General features: G+C 47.8%; 1 protein-coding gene and 5 non-coding genes across 9 annotated transcripts in view; 5 read left to right on the top strand and 1 right to left on the bottom strand.

Annotated features, from left to right (window-relative positions):
• The window catches only part of LOC135913489 (hemicentin-1-like), a 708,068-nt gene that overhangs the window by 609,189 nt on the left and 80,314 nt on the right, over nt 1-18,565 (bottom strand). The gene's annotated exons all lie outside the window — the stretch shown is intronic.
• Nucleotides 4,697-4,778, top strand: TRNAS-UGA (transfer RNA serine (anticodon UGA)). The gene has a single exon. It is a non-coding gene; the product is annotated as a tRNA-Ser (tRNA).
• On the top strand, nt 9,817-9,898 carry TRNAS-UGA (transfer RNA serine (anticodon UGA)). Its single transcript has one exon. It is a non-coding gene; the product is annotated as a tRNA-Ser (tRNA).
• On the top strand, nt 9,952-10,033 carry TRNAS-UGA (transfer RNA serine (anticodon UGA)). Its single transcript has one exon. It is a non-coding gene; the product is annotated as a tRNA-Ser (tRNA).
• Nucleotides 10,110-10,191, top strand: TRNAS-UGA (transfer RNA serine (anticodon UGA)). The gene has a single exon. It is a non-coding gene; the product is annotated as a tRNA-Ser (tRNA).
• On the top strand, nt 15,112-15,193 carry TRNAS-UGA (transfer RNA serine (anticodon UGA)). The gene has a single exon. It is a non-coding gene; the product is annotated as a tRNA-Ser (tRNA).

Genomic DNA, 18,565 nt, shown 5'->3' with positions numbered 1-18,565 from the left:
TAACGATCAACACCGTGTTTTTACACGGGGATGTACGTGCGAGACCATACAAGGTTGAAGACTTCAGGGACGCCCTATTGCCGACGGGCCTGCTACCTGACGTGGTATGCATAGGGGCGTATCAAATTAACCACGTCTGGGCGGTGACTCTCAATGATGCGACTACCACAAAACGCCTGCTGGCCATGAAGGAAATGCAAGTGAAGGGACGACGGTGTGTCATTGTTGACCCACAAGACCAGCAAGTGAAGCTTAGGCTTCACTGGCTGCTGCACGGCATTTCTGATGAGGACATTCGAACGGCGTTCGCAGCATTCGGCAAGGTGGAAGAGGTGAGCCGAGAGCGGTGGCGTGTCCAAGGCATGGGAGACAAGACCTCTACTACCCGGACCGTGCTCCTGAAGCTGAACAGCGGCGTAAAACTGGAAGACCTGCCTCATCAGGTGCGCGTCGGCGGAGAGCTAGCATTGGTGGTCGTTCCCGGGAGGCCCATGCAGTGTCTGCGCTGCCAATGCACGGGACACGTCCGCCGAGATTGTAAAGTTCCCCGCTGTTCAAGGTGCAAGCGTTTCGGCCACGTTGATGCTGACTGCGTCAAATCGTATGCAGCCGTGACAGGACCAGCAGCGAGTGACGTGCTGCAGAGCACGTTATGGACGTGGTCGAGACGGAGGACGCCGCCAAAGGAACCGGAGACCTGGTTCCGACAGCGACTGTCAGTGGGACATCGACCGTCGGCGCAGAAGGCACGGTGGCTGAGGCTGGCGAGAAAACGAGCAAGACGGTACAGGTCCTGTCTTCAGTGGGTCATGCTATGGGGGGCGTTAACGACGAGGCACCCGATGACGACACGACAGCAATGCTGCAGGACGAGGACACCAACGACGGTGAGCAGACTGCCACTCTCGGTGCCCCAGCCAAGCGCCCCCACGACGCGACGAAGGACCGGGACGGTAGTGCAACCAGCACCAACGAGGGGCCACCGCCGAAGGCGCCTCATGGGAGGCGGATAGGTTTCAAACCAAAACCTAATATTCCGCCTGAAAAAAAGCCTGTTGTCAAAGTGGGGGCGGTGACCAACGCCAGCAAGCGGGAAGGTCCCGGAGGCGGCTAGCCGAGGGCTAGTCGTGAAGGGTAAGCACCATGCTCCGGGCCTACTTTTTTTTTTCCTTAGTTAAGATGGCTCTCTTACCGGCACTTACTATCGCCACGTTAAACGTGAGAGGGTTGGCGGCTAGGCGTAGGCAAAGTCAAGTCCTACGGCTGGCCACAAACCACGACCTAGACGTTCTAGCTGTCCAGGAGACAAAGGTTGAAGGAGAGGACGAGACCGGGAGCATGGTGCGGCGTTTCACGACTAGATTTTATGCGGTCGTGAGCCACGCAGTAGGGACGTCCGCCGGTTATGTTCTGTTTGTTAAGAAGTTGCCTGGCCTTGTTGTTAAAAATGTATGTTCATGTCAATCCGGAAAGATTGTTTTTTGTGATTCTTGTTTTCGTGACCTTGAATTCAGAGTCATGTGCATATATGCGCCGAATGCTGTGGAAGAGCGCGCCTCATTTTTTGCGAACCTTTTCCAGTATGTTAGCACTGATAAGTGCATGGTTTTGTTGGGGGATTTCAATTGTGTTTTGAGGGCTCGGGATAGAGTCAATAATGCTGGTATTCGCGATAAAAGCAGTTGTGTGTTGACAAAGCTAATTAGGGATAATGAACTGGACGATGTCTGTGAGTGCCTGGAGGGGGAGCGTGAAGTCATGTACACGCGATTTCAAGGTAGTAGTCATGCGCGGTTAGACCGCATATACGTATCGCAAGGCATGATTCCAAAGTTCCATAGTTATTCTGTGACACCAGTATCGTTTACAGATCACTGCTTGGTGAAATGTCATATAGGCACGGAGAGGAAGAAAGAAGACTTTAATTGGTACCTGTGAAAAATGAATGCCTTATTACTAAAAAACGAGCCATTTGTAGAAGCAGTGCATGAGGCCGTCAGGAAAGTAAGTGAGGAAAATAATGAAACAATAGCAGAGAAATGGGAATGCTTCAAACAAAACGTAAAAAGGAAAGCTTTAGAAAGATCGAGCTGCTTAAAGTATGAGAAGGAAATGAAAGAATGGGGCTTACGAAAGACACTTAAGCAGCTGATAGCGCTTGAGTGCGAAGAGCCTGGGGCGTATAAAGAATACGTGCGAACCATTAAAGAAAAAATCGAGCAGCTTGACAAGGAACGGTATGAAGGAGCGATTGTGCGCGCAAGAGTAAATGCAATAGTAGCTGGGGAGACGGCCACGAAAAGGGCGCTTGGACTTGAAAAAGCGCATGGTCGAAGGATTCTCGTCGATAAGATTCTATGGAACGGCACAATTGCTGAAGACAGTAAGAGCATAGGCCAAGCGTTTCTAGAGTATTATCAGTCGCTCTATGCGTTTCAAGAAGCGAATGTAGACGAGTTCAAAAAGGTTTTTCTCGGTCGCATGCCGCGATTGAGTGACGACACGAAAGAACGAATAGAAGGGAAAATAACAGAAAGCGAAGTTCAAAAGGCGATTGATGGCTTGAACCAAGGCAAATCGCCTGGACCTGATGGCCTGGGCGCTTGTTTATATAAAGCTTTCAAGAAAGAACTGTCGCCGTTGCTAACAAACCTGTTTAATGGTGCGTACGTTAACAAAGCTTTGCCACCCTCCTTTGGCAAAGCGCATACCATACTCATCCCTAAGAGTGATCAAGTGGACAAACTTAGGCTGGTGACATCTTACAGGCCCATATCGTTAACCAATATTGATTATAAGATTTTTATGAAGGTTTTGGCAGCCAGACTTCAAAGCGTCATAAAGGAAATAGTTGCTGGTCATCAAACGTGCGGTATCAAAGGAAGGTCGATTTTGTGAAATATTCACACGATGCGGTGCGTGCTCGAGTGCTGTGACGTCACCTCGGGCGGAGTCGCAGTGCTCCAGCTCGACCTTGAAAAAGCCTTTGATTGTGTCTCTCATGATATTTTGTTTGCCATGTTCGATCAAGTTAATGTTGGTTCCATAATCACTGAGGTAGTGGCGCTGGCGTACAAGAACTGCACAACACGCTTAATTGTGAATAAATCATTGGGGGCCCCCATTAACGTCATGTGTTCTGTGCATCGGGACTGCCCCCTCAGTCCTCTTTTGTTTGGGATGTACATAGAAACTATGTGTTTGGCCATAATTGAAAATGATCAAATACGTGGTTACAGCTTGGCAGACACAGAAGTCAAGCTCTTGGCATATGCAGATGACATCGCAGTGTGTTGTACAACCAAACAAAGTGTGACGGAAACGATAAGGGTAGTGAAAAAGTTTTGCGATGTGACGGGCAGTAGAGTCAACTGGGGCAAGTCGCTTGGTTTGTGGCACGGAGAGTGGTCATCGGCCCCGGACAATTTTGCAAATGTGAGCTGGATAAGAACCCCGACCAGTTATCTAGGTGTTCCCATGGACAGTTACAAAAATAGCGATGAATACTGGACGAACCAAGCAAAAGAATCTAGAGAAAAAGCAGAAAGGTGGAACGGCAGCAACCTGTCAATTTTCGCAAAGGCAACAGTGTGTAACATGTTTTTTATTACGAAGTTGTGGTACGTCATGCAAACGATGTACTGTTCAAGAGTAAACGTGCAAAAGCTGCACAGAGTGTTCGCGGTTTTCATCTGGGGCTCTACCTGGGAAAGGCGTAGCCGAACCAATCTGTTCAGGCACGTGAACGAAGGGGGGCTGGGCTTGGCGCATCTTTTTGTACGACAGCTCGTCAGGATGTTCGTTTCGGGATGTGAGTGATCCATTTCTGCGTACGGTATGCCAGCTAAGGTTGAGAGGCGCTTTGCCGGCGCTTATCGTTAGTACTGATAGTATGCCGGAAACGCTTCGGGGCTACCTTAAAGAAGTTGTGGATAGTGTGTGCTTTCTTTCTGTTAGTTTTTCGTTTGATTATTTAAGTGAAGTTAAAAGGAAAGCATTATATAAAGATGTTTGCGACATTATATTTCCAGTGCCATTGTACAGAATTCTATACACTGGAAGACCAGGACAGGCTGTCCTTAAACGAGTGAAAAAAATGGAGGTGCCTACGGGGGTAAAGACGTTCTTTTTTAAACTACACACAGGGACACTTTCGGTGAAAACATTCATGGAAGAACGTGGCTTCCTTGTACCCTGGGGATCTCACTGCTTGATTTGCAATCAAGCGGAAACAGTAGACCATGTCTTCTTGCATTGCTGGGCCGGGGTGTTCTTCTGGGATGTCCTACAATGAACAATGAAGAAAGAGTTCCCGATAAACCCACATGGAATTAGGTATCTGGCGCTAAAGAATGAGGATGGGGTTCCCTTCGACTTAATAATGCTGAATGGCCTTCACAGTTTATGGCGTGCAAGGATGTCTGGGTACTACTGTGACCCGGACGCTAGGCCTGCGCGTACGTATTTCAAAGAAAGCATGTCTAGATTCATTGTAATAAAGAAAAGAGAAGATTGTGTACCCGCGTGGCTGTCGGGGATAGAACCTCTGACAGCATTGAGAGAATTTTAATAAGACAACGCCAGTCCTTATTGGACTGATGGCATTCATCTTTTGTTCAAAATGTATGTAGTTATGTAATTTTGTTCATTGTTGTGTGCTCTGTACAATGTCGAAGACCGGCAATAAAAGAAAAAAGCAGTCGTGGCCGAGTGGTTAAGGCGATGGACTTGAAATCCATTGGGGTCTCCCCGCACAGGTTCAAATCCTGTCGGCTGCGTGGTCGTGCCTTTTTTTTCTGGCAGCCGTTCCTAAGTGCGTGTCATTGTGGCGCAGAAGTGCGAGTGCGTATGTGCGCAGTCGTGGCCGAGTGATTCCACTTCCGGCCACCGCCGTGAACGGTCGAGGAATGTTTCGCTCCTCTGGGGCGGTGTCAGCGGCTATGTCTAGCCGTGGAAACCGGAATGCAGCCAGTGCCAACCAGGATTATGAAATTATTTTACCTGCTCTACCAACCGGTCGTATTGTTTTAAACACTGTATTTTTTCATGCGGATGTTCGTGGAAGGCCCTACCGTGTCGAAGATATTCGTGATGCACTGGGTGCTTTGGCAATGCTCCCTCACGTTGAAGCGTTAGGGGCATAGCAAATGAACCATGTGTGGGCGGTCACGCTGAAGACTACGGAGGCTAAGAATAGGTTGCTTTCTGCAACTGAAGTGATCGTGAAGGAGCGCCGTTGTCTCATCGTAGATCCAAACAATCAAGATGTTCGGATAAAGCTGCATTGGGTCCTTCACTATGTGGACGACGAAGACATACGGACCGCGTTTGCACCCTACGGAAAAGTCACCGAAGTCGCAAGAGAGCGATGGCGAACGGAAGGGTTATCGGACGAAGGCTCTACTACGCGTATTATCAGTCTTCAGCTCAAGGCAGGCTACACGAAGGAAGACATCCCACATCAACTACGAGTGGCAGGCGACCTGACATTGGTCGTGGTGGCTGGAAGAGCTCCGCTCTGCCTACGGTGTAAAGGGACTGGCCACATACGACGCGAATGTCGTGTTCCTCGGTGCGCGTGTTGCAGACGTTTTGGCCACGCTGAGGAAGAGTGCGTGAAGACTTATGCGAAGGTCACAGGCCGATCTGCGTGGGACGACCACGCAGAGCTACAAATGGACGAATCGGAAGCTGAGGATGTTTCTACCAGCAAGACCAGAGAACCCGAACAAGAGGAAACGCCCCCTTCGTCGCATTCACCCAACGTCAACAAAGAGGAAGAGGATAACGGTGAGCAAGTTGTACAACCTGCACTGCCTCCCGCGACGAATACCAGTGCGTCCAACAGTTCAGGGAAAAAACCCATCAAGAGTCAGTCAACGCTTCTAGAGAAATCCGAAGATGTCAACATGAAGGATTCGAGGACCGGTGCAGGGAAGAGAACACGCGAGGAAACAGCAGCAGCGAACGCGGCCTCAAACGAGCCCACTGCCAGCGAGCCACCCCCTAAAGCGGCCCAAGGACGCCGCACGAGCTTCAAGCCAAAGCCCAACGTACCACTAGACCGTCATTTTCCAGGGGGCACGTAGCCCCCTGTTTCAGTGAAGCCCGGGTCAGCCTCCTGGTTCCGACGCTACACATGCTAAAAGTGGGCGAGGACAAGCTAAGGGGCTGGTACCCCAGTTCCTTCTTTCTGAGGCACTCATGGTGTGTTTGCACGTGGCAACTGAAGATAGAAAAGCCTCCAGTCAAAATTTTCAGCCTCGCACAGAACAAGGGGAGCGCCATGCGACCTGTTTGATTATTCTCATAAATGGCAGTAAAACTTGACGCACCGGTTAGCATAGGCACGTTAAACGTGCGGGGCCTTTCTGCAAGGCGTCGACAGTACCAAGTAAGCCGTCTTTTACTGGAAAATGACCTTGACATCGTAGCAATTCAAGAAACTAAAGTCGAAAGCCAAGATCAAACAGATCGCATGGTAGAACCTTTTACTGGACGCTACTATGTATGCGTATGTCACGCAGTAGGCTCGTCCGGAGGGTGTGCCTTGTTGCTACGCAGCTCCCTGGGAATTGTAGTAGAGACCGTGACTGTGTGTAAAACTGGGCGGTTAGTTGTATGTGATTTTCTTTTCTCTGCTTTGAAGTGGCGGGCAATATGTTTGTACGCGCCTAACAGAGAAACCGAGCGCTCAGCTTTTTTTGAAAGCCTTGCACCCTTTTTAAACTCGGAAAGACTGATGCTAATGCTTGGTGATTTTAACTGTGTGTGTGCTTCTGCTGAAGAACGAACCGGTACGCGATAATAGTGCCATGAAATTAAGCGCAATAGTTCAGGATCACTGCCTAGAAGATATCGGTCATATTGCAGCTGGCGGAAAACGGCCGCAGTTCACTCATTTCCAACGCACAAGCCATGCACGCTTGGACAGATTATACGTATCTGCAAATATAGTGCCGCTGTGCCAAGATTATAACGTAAAACATGTTTCATTCAGTGATCACAGTTTGGTTATGGTTTCCTTAGGAGCAAAGCACAAAGGGTCGTCATTCAGTTGGACACTTTGGAAGTTTAATGATAAGCTTCTGGACAATGATAGCTTTGTAAGCAAATCAAAAGAATGCATAGAAAGACTACTGTCTAAAACGGATAGTTTTATCGCTGAATGGGAGCTGTTCAAGCAAGAGATTAAGATCATTGCAATCGAGAGGGCATGCGCACTACGCCGCAGTGAAATTTAAGAAACGAAGAAAATGTGCTCTGTAGTCAATTAGACTATTTGCTGAACGCAGAAAGCACACAACTAGGGGCATTAAATAATGAAATTAAAGATGTCAAAAACAAACTGGAAGCAATAGATGTCGAAAGATACAAGGGAGCCATTGTTCGCGCTCGTGGCGAAAGACTGTGGTTAGGAGAAACGCCTACTAAGCGCTCGCTAGCGGATGAGAAAAGTTATGCCGTCAAAAATGAAATAAAAGAAATACAGTACGAGGGCGTTATTACAAAAGACAAACGGATAATTGAACTTGCTTTTGTAGAGTACTTTAAAAATCTGTTAGGTCATAACATTGATATTGCAACTGGCTTTGAAAATGAGTACGTTCACTTAATGCCAAGGTTAGATGATGACGTGAAGACCCGCCTTGAAGCAGATATTACCGTACGCGAAATTGAAGACGCAATTGATGAGTTATCCGTAGGCAAATCTCCAGGCCCGGGTGGTTTAAGCAGTTGTTTTTACAAAGCTTTTAAAGTAGATCTGGCAAAAGCCCTGCATCATGTAATAACCGAAGCATATAATGAAAATGCAGTGCCCCTATCTTTCAGCTGTTCTCACGTTGTATTAATACCCAAGACAGATGACCCGGCCAACCTTCTATCGGTCTCGTCCTATCGACCGATAAGCTTAAGCAATGTAGATTACAAAATATATATGAAAGTACTGGCGAAAAGATTGCAAACCGTGATCACAGTTTTGGTAGGACCCCACCAGACATGTGGGATCAGGGGACGCTCAATATTTACTAACATTCATGTTACCAGAAGCGTACTTGAATACTGCGATGACTTTTCAGAACGGGTAGCAATGTTAGAGCTTGATCTAGAAAAAGCTTTCGATCGTGTATCGCATCAAATTCTTTTTAGTCTTTTGGAATATATTAATGTTGGGTTTGTGATTGCGACAGGTGTGAAAATGTGTTACACTCACAGTTCAGCTAGCATAATCGTAAACAAAAGTGTCAGCCAAAGTTTCAAAGTTCAGTGTAGTATTCGGCAAGGGTGTCCATTATCATCATTATTGTTTGCCATTTTTCTCGAACCTTTCTGCTTGAAAATTCTTAATAATGACACAATACATGATTTCAAATTACTCGCAAGTGAAGTAAGGATACTGTGTTATGCTGACGACATAGCAGTCTTCTGTGGCGATAAGGAAAGCGCTAAGGAGACCGTTAAAGAAGCAGAACTTTTTTGCTCGCTCACGGGCAGTATGATAAATTGGAACAAATGTTTAGGCTTCTGGCATGGGCCGTGGGAAAACATATTAGATTATTTTGCTAACATGAAATGGACTGTGACACCTGTCAAATATCTCGGAGTGCCCTTAGAACATTATCGCGATACCACGCAATACTGGAACGAGGAAACCAAACGCGTTAGGGAGAAAACAGATAAATGGGGTGGGCGGGATTTCTCCGTTTTCGCGCGTGCTACAGTTTGCAACATGTTTTTAGTCGCGAAAGTGTGGTATGTTCTTCAAGTGCTTTGTATGTCTCGTACCAACGTGCAGAAGTTGCACAGAGTCTTTGCAGTGTTCGTGTGGCGTTCAACATGGGAAAGATGCAGCAGAACTAATTTATTTCGATCAGTCTGTAGCGGTGGACTCAGTTTATGTCATTTATTTCTCAAACAAGTTGTGTCAAGATTTTTTTTTTGCGTGACCAAAACAACGGATTTCTGCGAACAATTTTACAATTACGAATGAGTGATGTAATTCCTGAATATGTTGTATCAAATGTCACAAAAAAAGGGAGTGTTCGCGGCTTTCTTCGTGAGGTCGTTATGTCTTTTCAAATGCTAAAAGTTACATTCTTTATGGAGTACTTAAGTAATGTACCAAAAAAGCGTTTATACAGGGATCTGATTGATATTATGTTGCCAGTGACCATATATCGTGCCATGTATTGTGTAGGCTCCGAAGGAGACGTGTTGAAACGTGTTAAAAGAATGGCAGTCCGCTCCTCAGTGAAGACGTTCTTTCAGCTCCGTACCAATACCTTGCCTGTTAAACCGTGGTTGCAAGAGAGAGGACTGTTCGTACCGTGGTCAGTTATTTGTCTCATTTGTTCAAAGCCTGAGACAATCGAACACATTTTCTTAGAGTGCAGGGATGCAATATTCCACTGGGATGTCTTACAGAGAACGCTGAAAAAAGAGCTCCCCATATCACCCTACGGTATCCGCTTTCTCCCAGTTGAAAATGAAAACGACGTGCCCTATGACATGATCATGACGCTGAGCCTACACAGCATATGGAAAACACGAATGGCCGTACGAAATGCTGATGTGGACGCCAAACCAGCCAGACAAGATTTTATTGAAAGTGTTTCACAAATAAGAGACGTGTATAAATCTCAGGCTGAACCACCAGAATGGTTACCTGTACTGGATACACTGGTGACCTTAAAGCGTTTTTGACAAGGGCATTTCGAGAAGTATATGTAATGACTGTGTAACACTTTGTTATGTTCTTACTTTAGTGTGGTCAATGTCCTGTATCTGTGATTATCCGGCAATAAAGAAAAAAAAACAGTCGTGGCCGAGTGGTTAAGGCGATCGACTTGAAATCTATTGGGGTCTCCCCGCACAGGTTCGAATCCTGTCGGCTGCGTGGTCGAGTCTTCCTTCTTCTGGCAGCCGTTCCTAAATGCGTATCATTGTGGCGCAGGCGTGGCCGAGTGGTTAAGGCGTTGGATTTGAAATTCATTGGGGTCTCCCCGCGCAGGTTGGAATCCTGTCGGCTGCGTGGTCGTGCCATTTTTTTCTGGCAGCCGTTCCTAAGTGCGTGTCATTGTGGCGCAGAAGTGCGAGTGCGTATGTGCGCAGTCGTGGCCGAGTGGTTAAGGCGATGGACTTGAAATCCATTGGGGTCTCCCCGCACAGGTTCGAATCCTGTCGGCTGCGTGGTCGTGCCTTTATTTTCGGGCAGCCGTTCCTAAGTGCGTGTCATTGTGGCGCAGAAGTGCGAGTCCGTATGTGCGCAGTCGTGGCCGAGTAGTTGACTTCCGGCCACCGTAGTGTACGGACGTGGCTGATATGAGCTCCGTCGGAGGGATGTAGGGCCCACCATAGCCGCGGTACCAGGAACGAAATGTCGCAGGACTATGCAATCATTTTGCCCCCACTGCCAACTGGGTACGTTGTTCAAAATACCGTTTTTCTACATGCTGATGTAAAAGGCAGACCATATCGCGCAGAAGATTTTCGTGAGCCACTGTTTCAACGTGTTCCGCCCACCGAGGTTCTTGCGCTCGGCGCATATCAAATGAATCATGTGTGGGCGGTTACCTGCAAGACTGCTGAAGGCGCCAAGAAGTTTTTGGCCGAACCGGAATTGACGGTCAAGGGTCGGAGATGCATGGTAATAGATCCAAGTCACCGCGACGTCCGTCTGAAGCTTCACTGGCTGCTCTACCATGTACGCGAAGAAGACGTGCGAAACGCCCTGAACCCCTACGGAACCGTCTTGGAAATAGGATTGGATAAATGGCGCCTCGACGGCTATAGCCAACAGAGCACCATGACACGCACAGTTGTGGTGCGACTGAAGGCTGACGTTACGTTGGATGATATACCACATCAGCTGCGCGTCGGAGGTGAGCTAGCCCTTGTCGTAGCGCCCGGAAGAGCGCCAAGGTGCTTGCGCTGCCAACAGATTGGCCACATAAGAAAGGACTGCCGCGTTCCGCGGTGCAACGTCTGCAAACGCTTTGGACACACCGTAGAAAACTGCTCGAGGACGTATGCGGCAGCTGCCATGGCCACGTTGAGCACGGAGAAATCCGAGCTCACCATGGACGAAGCGGAAGCAGAAGAATGTCTGCATTCTGCAACAACATCAGGAGTACAAGGCACCAGCACCAAAGGAAGTAAGCCATCGGAAAACACTACCGCGGAAAATTTGACAGCCACTGTACAGGTAGAAATTACAGCAGACGCAAAAGCCAAGATACAGGGCTCCGAAATCATCGAGGGTGGTGCCAACAACACAAGTGGAAATAAAGAGACACCGGGAGTTCACCACAAGAGTGACGAAGTGGACGCCATGGATTGCCGTGAAGCAGAAGACGGCAGTGCGCTGGGAAAGAGACCACGAGACGACGCCGGTGCAGAGACAAAGGACGCCAACAGCAGTGAACCGCCGACGAAAGCGTTCACTAGTCGCCGGCTGCGGCCCACCCCAAAGCCAAACGTTACGGAGGGGGAGAAGAGGGCGGCTAAGCCGCCCACTTGACAGCACGGCTAACGCACCGGGGTTGTACCCCAATATCGGGGCACAGACTGTTTGGTGAGCGCATCCTTTTTTAAAGATAAAGATGGCTGTTAGACTTGAGAGAGCAGTTCGTTTCGCCACTCTAAATGTGCGCGGGCTTTCGTCTAGAAGACGCCAATACCAATTAAGTAGGCTATTTGCGGAACATGATTTAGACGTGATCGCCGTGCAAGAAACAAAAGTACACAGGGAGGACGAAACTGATCGAATGGTTGCGCCTTTCAGCGCAACGTATAATGTTTGTGTGTCACATGCTGATGGCTTATCGGGAGGGTGTGCAATTTTTGTAAAAAGATCGATGGGTGCAGTTGAAACAAGTATAAGAAGCAGTGAGAACGGGCGCTTCGTGGTTTGCGATTTGTCGTTAATGAATTTTGAATGGCGCGTGATTTGCTTGTACGCCCCAAATCGTGACAACGAAAGGAAAGCGTTCTTTGAAGAGATTGGTGGTTTCCTTGATTGTAGTAAATATGTTATATTAATTGGTGACTTCAACTGTGTGTGCCCGATTGAGGACCGGTCTAAACGTGTAAATTTACGCGATCAAAGCGCACTGTTATTGACGGAATTGATTGCAGAGAATGGACTAGAAGATGTGGCCCTCTGCATGTCTAATGGCGGGGTTGAGTTCACACATTTTCAGGGACAAAGTCACGCGCGTTTGGATAGAGCCTACATCCCACTTGACCTTGTGATGTGTTGTGACGAATATGTTGTTATACCAGTGTCTTTCAGCGACCACTGTTTGGTAAAATTCACGCTTGGGACAAAGGAAAAAATGCCTAAGTTCAACTGGCACCTTTGGAAATTAAATAATAGCATCATGAAAGATAAAACATTTTCTAGAAAAGTAAGTGAAGCGTTAACGGTGCTGTATGAAGATGGAAAAGACGACTGGGAAACGAGGTGGGAAGGTTTTAAACAAGATGTTAAATTGAGTGCTATAGAACGTACGACTATCCTAAATTTTGAGAAGAAACAAGACGAGAAAAAATTGCAGTCGCAACTGCAAGCACTATTAAAGGAAGAGAGTGTGAAACCGGGCTCGTTCACTGAAGAAATCAAAAATACCAAAAACAAGCTGGAACTTTTAGATAAAGAAAAGTACAGAGGTGCTATTATTAGGTCAAGAACAGAAAAGCTTTGGATGGGCGAAACGCCGACAAAGCGGGCACTAAGTGATGAAAAGCAATATGCACGAAGAAAAGAAGTTAAGGAAATAATGTACAATGGCAGACTGACGAAAGAAAAAAGTCAGATAATGAACGCGTTTGTTGACCACTATCGCGATTTGCTTGGGAAACGTATTCCGATGGCGAGTGGATTTAGTGAAGATTTCCTTTCCTTAGTACCCAAGCTTGACGACGAAACTAAAAAAAGTTTGGAGGCCCCTATCAGTATACAGGAGATTAAAAAAGCTATCGATGACTTAAGCACTGGAAAGACACCTGGCCCAGATGGAATCGGAGCAGAATTCTATAAAATGTTTAAAGAAGAGATTGCCAGCGCGCTGTTCGAAGTTATCGAAGAGGGGTATAAAAAGAAGAAGCTACCACGGTCTTTCACTGAAGCGCACATTGTTTTAATCCCCAAATCAGACGATGACATCAAACTTCAGTCTGTGACGTCATATCGCCCCATTAGCCTCTTGAATACGGATTACAAAATTTTCATGAAGGTTTTGGCCAAAAGAATGCAGAATGTCGTTCAAAACATTGTAGGACCGCACCAGACATGTGGCATAAAAGGTCGTAGTATTACGACAAATATACATGTAGTAAGAAGTGTCTTAGAGATTTGCGATGACTTTGGAGACCAAATAGCAATGATGCAATAAGACTTACAAAAAGCTTTTGACCGTGTCTCCCATGAAGTGTTGTTCAACGTGTTAGAACATGTGCAAGTTGGAACTGTGTTTCTTGATGGATTAAAGATGGCGTACTCGCAGTGTGTAACACGCCTGGTAGTTAATAGGACGCTGAGTGAAGAAATTGACATACTCAGTTCTATAAGACAAGGATGCCCGGCCTCAGCCTTACTTTTTGCCATATACCTAGAACCCTTTTGCTTATCAATTATCCAAAATTCAAACGTGCGCGGATTTAGATTACAGAGTACTGAAGTAAAGATTCTTGCATATGCTGACGATGTGGCCGTACTCTGTCAAGATAGGCATAGCATACGTGAAGTTGTTCATACAGCCAAACAATTTTGTTCCATGACAGGTAGCATGATTAACTGGGATAAAACAACTGCGTTTTGGTATGGTAATTGGGATATGAAGCCTGATGTATACGTAAATGTAAAATGGGAAACCCGCCCACTGAAGTACCTAGGGGTGCCACTCGAGGTTTATCGGGACAACAACGAGTACTGGAAGTACGAAGCAGAAACAATCAGGCAAAAAACAAACGCCTGGGGTGGGCGGGAGCTCTCTATTTTTGCACGGGCGTGTGTATGCAACCTGTTTTTAATAACCAAAATATGGTATGTGTTCCAAGTCATTTGTATGTCGCGGGTGAATGTGCAGAAATTTCACAGGATTTTCGCCGTGTTTGTGTGGAGATCGACCTGGGAACGAACAAGTCGCTCAAATTTATTCTTACCGGTCCGAAACGGTGGATTGGGTTTGTGTCATTTATTTATTAGGCAAGTTGTGTCTCGTTTTATTTTTCTCCGCGACCAAAGAAATGGCTTTTTACAAACTGTAATAAAATTAAGGCTGTGTTCACACGTTCCAGAATTTGTTGTGTCATCGAATAACAATATGTACCATTATGTGACTGGATTCTTGCGTGAAGTAGTGCAGTCTTTTCAATTTCTGAAAGTGCGCTTTTCACTAGAGTATTTGTCCTCTGTAAAACGGAAAACACTTTACAAAGACCTTGTCGACTGTTTGTTGCCAACACCGCGGTACAGAACTTTATTCAATGTCGGACCTGGACAGGACGTGCTAAGAAGGGTTAAAAAGATGAACGTAAAACCGGGAACAAAAACTTTCTTCTTTAAACTTCATTCTGGGACGCTCCCAGTAAAGCAATGGTTAGCTGATAAGGGACTCTACGTTCCATGGACAACAAACTGTCATCTTTGTAAGACGCCCGAAACGGCAGAACACGTATTTCTTTACTGCTGGGACGCCGTATTCCATTGGGACATTCTGCAGCACACATTGAAAAAGGACCTACCCATCACGAGTTATGGCATTCGTTTTCTGAGTGTGGACAATGAAGACGGCGTCCCGTACGACATGTTCATGCTGATAGCACTTCACAGCATCTGGCAGACTAGAATGGCGGTTCGCAATGCCGACCTTCACGCACGTCCTGTCAGGGAAAATTTCATTGTAAACGTGGATTATATACGCGAACTGTATAAAGCGCAACCAGAGCCTCCTGACTGGCTACCTCTCTTGGACGAATTGTGCAACTTGAAGAAATTTTAATGTGAGCACACCGGACCAAGACTTGGTCCAAGTGTTTCCTTTTATCATTCATGTTTCTCTGTTTCCATCACCTGTAAAAGAAAACAGGCAATAAAGAAAAAAAAAAGCAGTCGTGGCCGAGTGGTTAAGCCGATGGACTTGAAGTCCATTCGGGTCTCCCCGCACAGGTTCGAATCCTGTCGGCTGCGTGGTCGCGCCTTTTTTTTTTCTGGCAGCCGTTCCTAAGCGGGTGTCATTGTGGCGCAGAAGTGCGAGTGCGTATGTGCGCAGTCGTGGCCGAGTCATTCTGCTTCCGGCTCCCGAGCTAAACGGATCGCGGAATCATGGGCTCCAATGGAGCGGCATATGCGGCTGTTAGCCGCGGCAACAGGCTTTCGACGGAGGAAGATAAGGATTTCCAGATTATTTTGCCTCGGCTGCCTACCGGACGCATCGTGTTAAACACAGTTTTTTTTGCACGGCGACACTCGTGTTCGCCCGTTTCGCGTAGAGGATTTTCGGGACGCGCTTCAAGCTCTTGGTATGCTCTCTGGCGTCGTCGCCCTTGGAGCGTACCAAATTAACCACGTATGGGCGGTGACGATGAAGACAGCAGAGGCGGCCCAAAAGCTGGCTGCACTGAAGGAGCTTCAGGTCAAGGGGCGTCGCTGCCTGGTCATCGACCCTAAAGAACAGCAGGTGAAGCTTCGTCTTCACTGGCTTCTTCATGGTGTGGATGATGAAGACGTAAAGACTGCGCTGGCTTCCTTTGGCAAAGTCACGGAAGTAACCCGGGAGCGCTGGCGAGTGGATGGCGTTTCCGACAAGGGCTCGACGACCCGAGCAGTGCTGCTGCAGCTTAAGGCTGGACTGAAAGTCGACGACCTGCCCCACCAGATCCGCGTCGCCGGCGAGCTTGCGCTGGTCGTAGCCCCAGGTCGCCCCATGCAGTGCCTGCGCTGCCAGGGCTCTGGTCACGTTCGTCGAGAATGTAAGGTACCCCGTTGCTCCCGGTGCAGGCTTTTCGGACACAACGACACGGACTGTGTACGTTCATACGCAGTAGCCGCGGGGTCGGCGGAGAGCGAGCCGTTGACATCAGACCACATGATGGACGTGACGGAGGCCGAGGAAGCGGCCAAGGGAGCTGGAAGCGGCAATGCGGTGGCAGAAGCGAGCGGGACGACGACGCTGACTAAAGGAGGACCGAACAATGTCCCTCCTCCCGACGAGCCAGAAACCGCACTAATCAGCGTCAGGGTGGCCCAGAAAGAAAATGAGAGCCGCCAGCCGGCTACTGATACTACGGAGGCAGCGGAAAACGACAACGCGACCCCTGCTAGCGCCCGCGTCGAAAGCGTCTCGGCACCGGTGAAGAGGTCCCTGCAGCAGGAGGAGAAAGTGGACGGGAAGGCCAGCGGTGACTCCGAGGCGCCGCCCGCTAAGACGCTACCCGGCAGGCGCTCCACCCTCAAGCCTAAACCTAACCTGGAGGCTGACCGTAGGCTCACCCCGAAGCCGACAAAAGACGAACTCGGACGACGGCCACCGGATGGCCACGGAGGCGTCTAGCGGTCAGCTAGACGTTAAGGTGAGCACCATGCTCCGGGCCTTCTCCCCTCCTGTTTAAATCAGTAATGGCTACCAACCCGTCGCTTAGCCTCGGCACGCTAAACGTTCGAGGTCTGGCCGCCAAAAGAAAACAGAGTCAGGTGTATAGACTGCTAGTGGACCACGACCTCGACGTTTTAGCAGTGCAAGAAACCAAAGTAGACGGCGAGGAGGAGACCGGGAGCATGGTGCAAAGGCTCACGTACAACTATACGGTAGTAAGCCATGCCTTAGGGACTTCGGCGGGGTGTGTCTTGTTCGTGAGGAAGCTTCCAGGCCCGGTTATAGACGGTTACTTCTCGTGCTCTTCCGGTCGACTTGTGGTTTGCGATTTCAGCTATTGCGATGCCCAATGGCGCGTGCTGTGCATTTATGCGCCTAACACGGTGCAAGAAAGGGTAAATTTCTTTTTGAACTTGAAGCACCAGTTCTCTGCGCACAAAATGATAGCCTGTGTTGGGGACTTCAATTGTGTATTGAACATCGAAGATAGGTCTACGCGACGCGTAATTTACGACAAAAGCAGCGATATCATGGCGCAGATCATACACGAATTTGAATTAGAGGATATAGCTCAGTGTTTCGGGGCTGACCGAGAAGTGAAGTACACCCACTTCCAAGGAATAAGTCATGCACGATTAGACCGTATCTATCTATCATATCATTTAGTAGAAAAATGCCAGTGCTATGCAGTTACTGCCGTATCCTTTTCTGACCACTGCCTGGTAAAATGCAGGGTGGGCCGCAAAAAAGAACGAAAAGAATTCGTCTGGGAACTGTGTAAAATGAATGCTGAGCTTCTACGGGATGATACTTTTACCGAAACGGTAGTGAATGCTCTGAATTCTTTTGGAAAAGACAGTTCTATGAAGTTGGGCGAGGAATGGGAGCTGCTGAAACAAACTATTAAAATCAAGGCAATTGAAAGAAGTAGCGTACTACGATATGAAGAGAAGGCAAGAGAAAGGGATTTAAAAACATTACTGGAAAAATTTGTGACGCTCGAATGCATGCAACCCGGCGCTTATCAAGAAGATATGCGTGTTATTAAGAAAAAGCTCGAGGTTTTCGATGAAGAGCGTTATCGAGGCGCGCTCGTGCGTGCGAGAGCAGAAAGACTAGCATGCGGGGAAATGCCTTCGAAAAGAGCACTGGGATTAGAAAAAAAGCACTCCAGACGCAGATTGAGGCCATCGAATATAACGGGGTGGTAGTAACTGATATGAAGAATATAGGGCGTGCCTTCTTTGAACATTTCGAAAAGCTTTTCGCATTCAGGCCCGTCAACATGCAAAGTTTCAAGCACTTATTTTTGCAGCGAATGCCACAGCTATCGAGTGACGTTAAAGAAACGTTGGAAGGACAGATAAGTGAACAGGAAGTGATAAAGGCCATCGAAGACCTGAACCCTGGCAAGTCACCAGGTCCAGACGGTCTTTGCGCCGCTTGGTACAAATCGTTCACAAGCCACTTAGCTCCTATCTTGACCGCAGTTTTCAATGAAGCATACGAAATGAAAATATTTCCACCATCCAACGGCCAGTCCCATACAGTACTAATACCTAAAACAGAAGAGACCGAGAAGCTCAAGCAACTTTCCTCCTATAGACCCATAGCGCTTACTAACTGCGACTACAAAATACTGATGAAGGTGCTGGCACGGCGTATGCAGTCAGCCATTAAGGAAGTAGTCGGCCCACACCAGACGTGTGGCATTCGCGGAAGAACCATCTTCACTAACATTCATAAGTTGAAGTGTGTGCTGGAGTGTTGTGATGCCATGTGTGATGCAGTTGCGATCCTCCAGCTTGACTTGGAGAAAGCGTTTGAGTGCGTTTCTCACGACATATTGCTCACCATCCTTGAACATGTTAATTTTGGCCACATAATCACTGAGGGGGTGACCATGGCGTACCGGAGTTGCTATACGAGACTTATAATTATTCAAATGCTGGGGGCCCCCATTAACG

Source organism: Dermacentor albipictus, unplaced genomic scaffold, assembly GCF_038994185.2.
Source record: "Dermacentor albipictus isolate Rhodes 1998 colony unplaced genomic scaffold, USDA_Dalb.pri_finalv2 scaffold_14, whole genome shotgun sequence".
NCBI lineage: Eukaryota > Metazoa > Arthropoda > Arachnida > Ixodida > Ixodidae > Dermacentor > Dermacentor albipictus.
Note: the sequence above shows the minus strand (reverse complement) of the source record. Positions and strands in the feature narration are given on the sequence as shown.